The sequence below is a fragment of the Salvelinus sp. IW2-2015 genome, unplaced genomic scaffold (genome assembly GCF_002910315.2).
Source record: "Salvelinus sp. IW2-2015 unplaced genomic scaffold, ASM291031v2 Un_scaffold2144, whole genome shotgun sequence".
Lineage (NCBI taxonomy): Eukaryota > Metazoa > Chordata > Actinopteri > Salmoniformes > Salmonidae > Salvelinus > Salvelinus sp. IW2-2015.
In genome coordinates, this window is record NW_019943476.1 from 65,686 (window position 1) to 72,231 (window position 6,546).

Below are 6,546 nucleotides of genomic sequence, written 5' to 3' on the forward strand. Positions count from 1 at the left end.
CCACATTGGGTGAGGCGGGTTGCAGGAGAGTATGTTGAAATTGAGGTTAAAAATATTAAAAATATATACGAAATATATACAAAGAAAAAAAGATCTATACACGGGACACGACAAGACAAAGACGTCTGACTGATACGCCATCTTGGATTTTTGTCCCACTCCATTGAAGAGGAGTGGGACAACATTCCACAGGCCACAATCAACTGCCCGATCAACTTTATGCGAAGGAGATGTGATAAGCTGCATGAGGCAAATGGTGGTCACACCAGATACTGACTGGTTTTCTGAGCCACGTCCCTACTTTTGTTTAAGGTATCTGTGACCAACAGATGCATATCTGTATTTCCAGTTATGTGAAATCCATAGATTAGGGCCTAATGAATTTATTTCAATTGACTGATATCCTTCTATGAACCATAACTCAGTAAAATCTTTAAAATTGTTGCATGTTGCATTTTTGTTCAGTGGTGCTGACTCCTATTAGTGAAATATATTATTCGTATATGATAATGTTTTGGAATAATCAAAAGAGAATTGACTGTAATGTTCTTCATCAGCCCTGTTTCTTAGCCTTGTATTGTAGCACCATCTAGTGTGGGAAACATTACTGTCCAATCCTTTTAATATTGGAGTTAAAGCTTTGATCTCCAGCTTCAGAAAAACAGAATAGCCACTTTATTAGCTTCAGTCATTTTCATCCAAATGTAATTTTTAAAAAACTCATGAGTTCATAAGAAGTAAAAACACACTGAGGTTCAGGCTCTGTCATTCCAACAGATGAAACACACCATGACTCCAAAATAACAGAAATATAACAGAAATCAAATAATAGAGAAATGCCTTCCAAAGGGAAGGAGTGGTTATTACACTTAACCATGTGTACTTTTCAAGATCCTTCATGTGTTCCATAACGGATATACTTTAGCTGTCCTTTGTGATTGGTTATTGTTCCTCATCCCTCAGGCGCCAGAATTTAAAACTTAAATATGTACTTCCTGCATAGCAGAGCGTGACCAGGAAGGCAAAGAACTGAAAAACAGACGGATGAAAACATTCAAATTCAGTACAATACTGGGTCTGAGTAGAGTAGGCTTAAATGGACCAAATAGATATCATTCTGGATTCTACACAGTGGAATCATACCTCTCTTATCTGATTGTAGGCATATACAGTATTTGGCATTTTAATATTGTATATTTTAATATCGCTGTAATCATAAATACTCAGTCATATTTGTGGTATATTTTCACAGTTGGCGTGATTTAAATGTCTGTCTGGGAGGTCTGAGGAGGTTTTCTTACTGTGGATGCGACCCAGCAGGTGTAGTTATGGCGCCCCTTAATAGCATGGCTGATTGAGGCTGCGTCCACTGCTGCTACCACACATACATCACTGTAGCACTACTGTTGAAGAACAGACCCTGTGAACACCACATACATCACTGTAGCACTACTGTTGAAGAACAGACCCTGTAGAACACCACATACATCACTGTAGCACTACTGTTGAAGAACAGACCATGTAGAACACCACATACATCACTGTAGCACTACTGTTGAAGAACAGACCCTGTAGAACACCACATACATCACTGTAGCACTACTGTTGAAGAACAGACCCTGTTGAACACCACATACATCACTGTAGCACTACTGTTGAAGAACAGACCCTGTAGAATGACAACAACAAGATTCCTGGCTGGCTCAGATACTGTAGGGTAGTACACATTATAGAATGGTTTCATTTGATCACATTCATAAAGACATGGTTCATCTATTTGCTCTCTCCCCAAAACCATCAAGGCAGTTAACTCCATTGGTTTTTCTTTACATAAATAGTCCACAATTATTCAATTACTAGATATATAATAAACAACCTCAATCCCTCATGTTTCAAATAATGTGCTGTTGTATTATGTGTCATAGTATGTGTCATACCACAGTTGTCCAGGGGACCTGAGGGATCCTGTTGTAAGCCGTGGTCAGGCAGATGATGAGGAAGATGACCGTCAGAGACCAGTACAAGATGGCCACAAACATGACCCACCAAAGGCAGACACACGGAAGTACTCTGTCCCCGCTATCAGCATCCATACCAGCAGACCAAACACCTGAGGGGACAGGGAAGCATATAGCCAGCATTCCAAATGGCATCCTATTCCCTTTATAGTGCACTACTTTTTAACAGGGCCCATAGGGCTCCAGTAGAAAGTAGTGCACTATACAAGGAATAGGATGCCATTTGGGATGCAACCATCGTCGGCTATGGCTGTACTCTGGTGGTGTCTACTTTATTGTGTATTTAAATGCATTTGCTCAAATAAATCAAATTTGTATTTGCCACATGCGCCGAATACAACAGGTGTAGACCTTACAGTGAAATGCTTACTTACAAGCCCATAACCACCAATGCTTTAAGAAGTTAATAAAAAAAAAAAAAATAAGTGTTAAGTAAAAAATAGAAAATAAAAGTTACAAATAATTAAACGGCAGTAGTAAAATTACAAGCGAGGCTATATACGGTGTACCGGTACAGAGTCAATGTGAGGTTATATACAGGGTGTACCGGTACAGAGTCAATGTGGAGGTTATATACAGGGTGTACCGGTACAGAGTCAATGTGGAGGTTATATACAGGGTTACCGGTACAGAGTCAATGTGGAGGTTATATACAGGGTGTACCGGTACAGAGTCAATGTGGAGGTTATATACAGGGTGTACCGGTACAGAGTCAATGTGCGGGGCACCGGTTAGTCGAGGTATTTGAGACAATATGTACATGTAGGTAGAGTTAAAGTGACTATGCATAGATTATAAACAGAGAGTAGCAGCAGTGTAAAGTGGGGTCCGGGTAGCCATTGATTAGCTGTTCAGGAGTCTTATGGCTTGGGGGTAGAAGCTATTAAGAAGCATTTTGGACCTCGACTTGGCGCTCCGGTACCGCTTGCCGTGCAGTAGCAGAGAGAACAGTCTATGACTAGGGTAGCTGGACTCTTTGACAATTTTTAGGGCCTTCCTCTGACACGCCTGATATAGAAGTCCTGGATGGCAGGAAGCTTGGCCCAGTGATGTACTGGGCCGTACGCACTAACCTCTGTAGTGCCTTGCGTCGGAAGCCGAGCAGGTGCCATCACAGGCAGTGATGCAACCAGTAGGGATGCTCCGATGGTGCAGCTGTAGAACCTTTTGAGGATCTGAGCACCCATGCCAAATCTTTTCAGTCTCCTGAGGGGAATAGGCTTTGTCGTGCCCTCTTCACGACTGTCTTGGTGTGCTTGGACCATGTTATTTTGTTGGTGATGTGGACACCAACGAACTTGAAGCTCTAAACCTGTTCCACTACAGCCCCATCGATGAGAATGGGGACGTTGCTGTCCTCCTTTTCCTGTTGTCCACAATCATCTCCTTCGTCTTGATCACGTTGAGGGAGAGGTTGTTGTCCTGGCACCACATGACCAGGTCTCTGACCTTCTCCCTATAGGCGGTCTCATCGTTGTCGGTGATCAGGCCTACCACTGTTGTGTCATCAGTAAACTTAATGATGGTGTTGGAGTCATGCCTGGCCATGCAGCATGAGTGAACAGGGAGTACAGGAGGGGACTGAGCATGCACCCCTGAGGGGCCCCCGTGTTGAGGATCAGCGTTGCGGATGTGTTGTTCCCTACCCTTACCACCTGGGGGCGGCCCGTCAAGTAGTCCAGGATCCAGCTGCAGAGGGAGGTCCTTAGCTTAGTGATGAGCTTTGAGGGCACTATGGTGTTGAACGCTGAGCTGTAGTCAATGAATAGCATTCTCACATAGGTGTTCCTTTTGTCCAGGTGGGAATGGGTAATGTTGAGTGCAATAGAGGAAGTAGCATAAATTACAGGAAGTAGCATATATTACAGGAAGTAGCCTATATTACAGGAAGAAGCATATATTTCAGGAAGTAGCCTTATTTACAGGAAGTAGCCTATATTACAGGAAGAAGCATATAAAACAGGAAGTAGCCTATATTACAGGAAGAAGCATATATTAAAGGAAGTAGCCTATATTACAGGAAGAGGCATATATTACAGGAAGTAGCATATATTACAGGAAGAAGCATATATTACTGGAAGTAGCCTATATTACTGGAAGTAGAATATATTACAGAAAGTAGGTTGACATTATGTTCATTTTTCCAGTTACATTTCCATGAACAATGTTAAATAATTGAACCTTCACTTCAGTGCAGTGTTCAGTACAATGTCATGTCACCATCTGTGATAAACCATCACGCAGGTCATATAGTATTGATTCCCTCCATGAATTCTGATGGCAGTTATTGTGAGAAATGGTAAAAGCCACTGCCATAGTGATTTCAATAAATTATTACATCAAACTTGGACACAAATATGTTGTTGCTGCAGTTAGGACATCACTCTCTGCAACTGGATCCTGACTCCCTGAGGTGCAGACCACAGGCTGTGAGGATTGTCAACAACACCTCCTCCACACTGACTCTTAACTCAGGGGTGCCCCAGGGGTGTCCTCAGTCCTCTGCTGTGCTCCATGTTCATCTACAACTGCGTGGCTTTGCACAACACCAACTCCCTCATGAACTTTGCTGACGACAGCCCGGTTATAGCCTGATAACCAACGACAACGAGTCAGCCTATAGGAGGAGGTAAGTAGGGCTGGCATTGTGGTGTCATGACAACAACCTCTCCCTCAAAGTCAGCAAAACAAAGGAGTTGATTGTTAAGTTCAGGAAGCAGAGGTGGGAACATGCCCCGATCCACATCAACCGGACTGCAGTAGAGAAAGTTACTAGTTTTAAGTTCTTCACCGTCCACATCGCTGAGGACATTGTCATGGACCAACACCACCACAACTGTTGTCAAGACGCCACAACATCATGATGCCCCGGGTCCTCTCCAAATACTAGCACTGCACCATCAAGAATGTACGGACCGGTTGCATCACGGCCTGGTATGGGAATTGCTGCGTCTACTACCGCACAGGCCCTCCAGCGGGTGGTGAGACAGCCGAGTACATCATGGACCATGCTCCCACCCAAACGGTGCCTGAGGAAGTCACGCAGCATCACCCACGACCCCACACACCCCAGCCACAGTTTATACACTGCCCCCCATTCCCAACCTTCTCCAATACACGGTGTAAATATTGGACTATAAATAGTACTTTCTTGAATTATACTTATGCTTACTATAAAATGTTTATTTTATTCTACTGAGACATTTAATTTATGTTCGTATTCTTATCTTTTATTATGTCATAATGTTGTTGCATCGTCGAGAAGGAACACGCAAATAAGCATTTATTTGGACGATGTATACAATGAGTATCCCGTAGCCTACATTTTGAACCTTGAAACTTGARTACTTACTATTTCTGCGAAAACGAGGAGCCCCGAAGCAGTGCGAAGAAARTGCCTGTCGTAAACCAGAGTAGAGGTGGAAAAATGTTCCGTGCTGCTGCTTGTAGACGTTATCACAGTGCGCGTCGCTGCTCCTTCCATTTTCAATATCGATCTACCGCTTTTGGATCCTGCCCCTCTGAATAAAGAAAAAAAAATCAAAGGAAGGAGGGAAAGATGGCAATGATGCGTCTTTCCTGAGTAGGCAACAAGACATCTGCGGAACTCTTTAAATTTGTGAAACAACTCGTTTTTGTTTATTTTAGATAATAATATCTAGGACCTGTCTGAATGTTATTCAGTCGTCATAACAAAGCCTACTGTATGAATTTGGTCAGTTAGGCCTACACCATTCCCCAAATGTCACAGAGTTGAGAGTGGTTGRATAAAGAGGAYCTTATTTTTGATGGTAGGTAAATCAGGCCTGRCAGAAAYTATTGCCTTTTCATGCTCYTATGGTTGGTAATGTTTTGCATAGMGTGCTGTATTTCAGAGGACCCGAGCAGGAACAATCTACAGCCAAAGACTGAAGAGAGACCTAYACAGTAGAATGCAGATTACAGTTTTGAAACTGCAGTAAAAGTTCAGTAACTGCAGTCGGCGGTGTTATTTCTGATGAAATAGTTGCTGCATACTGCTCTTATACTGCAGTTATACTGCACTCGGACCGCAAACTTTTTTCGTAGGGGCAATGAGAGCTGGTGGAGTCTCACTTCAAAAGGTGTGCATAATGCAGGTTAGCTGTGGATTATTAATTTACTAAACTGTAGTCGCACCCTTGCTCAAACAGATACAGTACAGTGTGCCTTTTGGTCAAACAGAAAAGTGTGTGTTCAGTTAACCACTGTCTAAACCTGCTGGTGCATGTCCAATAAGGATCATAGTCCTGGCCTAATGTACCTTCACTAAATCAGACAGTTGTTGATGTAGTTTTCAATCATTGATTAGTTACTACTCTCTCCAGTTAGAAACTCGATATTCATCATCATGTCCTCAGTGTGACAGCAATAAATGTGTTCTGTGGTGATGTCTAAACTGTACCAGCAGATGGCAGCATATAGACAGACAAAGATCATGGGGAAAGGAAAATGTGAAAACAGCTCGAGGCTTAACTACAACTTGTGCATTGTCTTAACAACCAACATA

General features: G+C 42.6%; 1 pseudogene; it reads right to left on the reverse strand.

Moving 5' to 3' along the window:
• Positions 1-410: 410 nt before the first annotated feature.
• On the reverse strand, positions 411-5,931 carry LOC112073094 (CKLF-like MARVEL transmembrane domain-containing protein 8; annotated as a pseudogene).
• Positions 5,932-6,546: the final 615 nt, after the last annotated feature.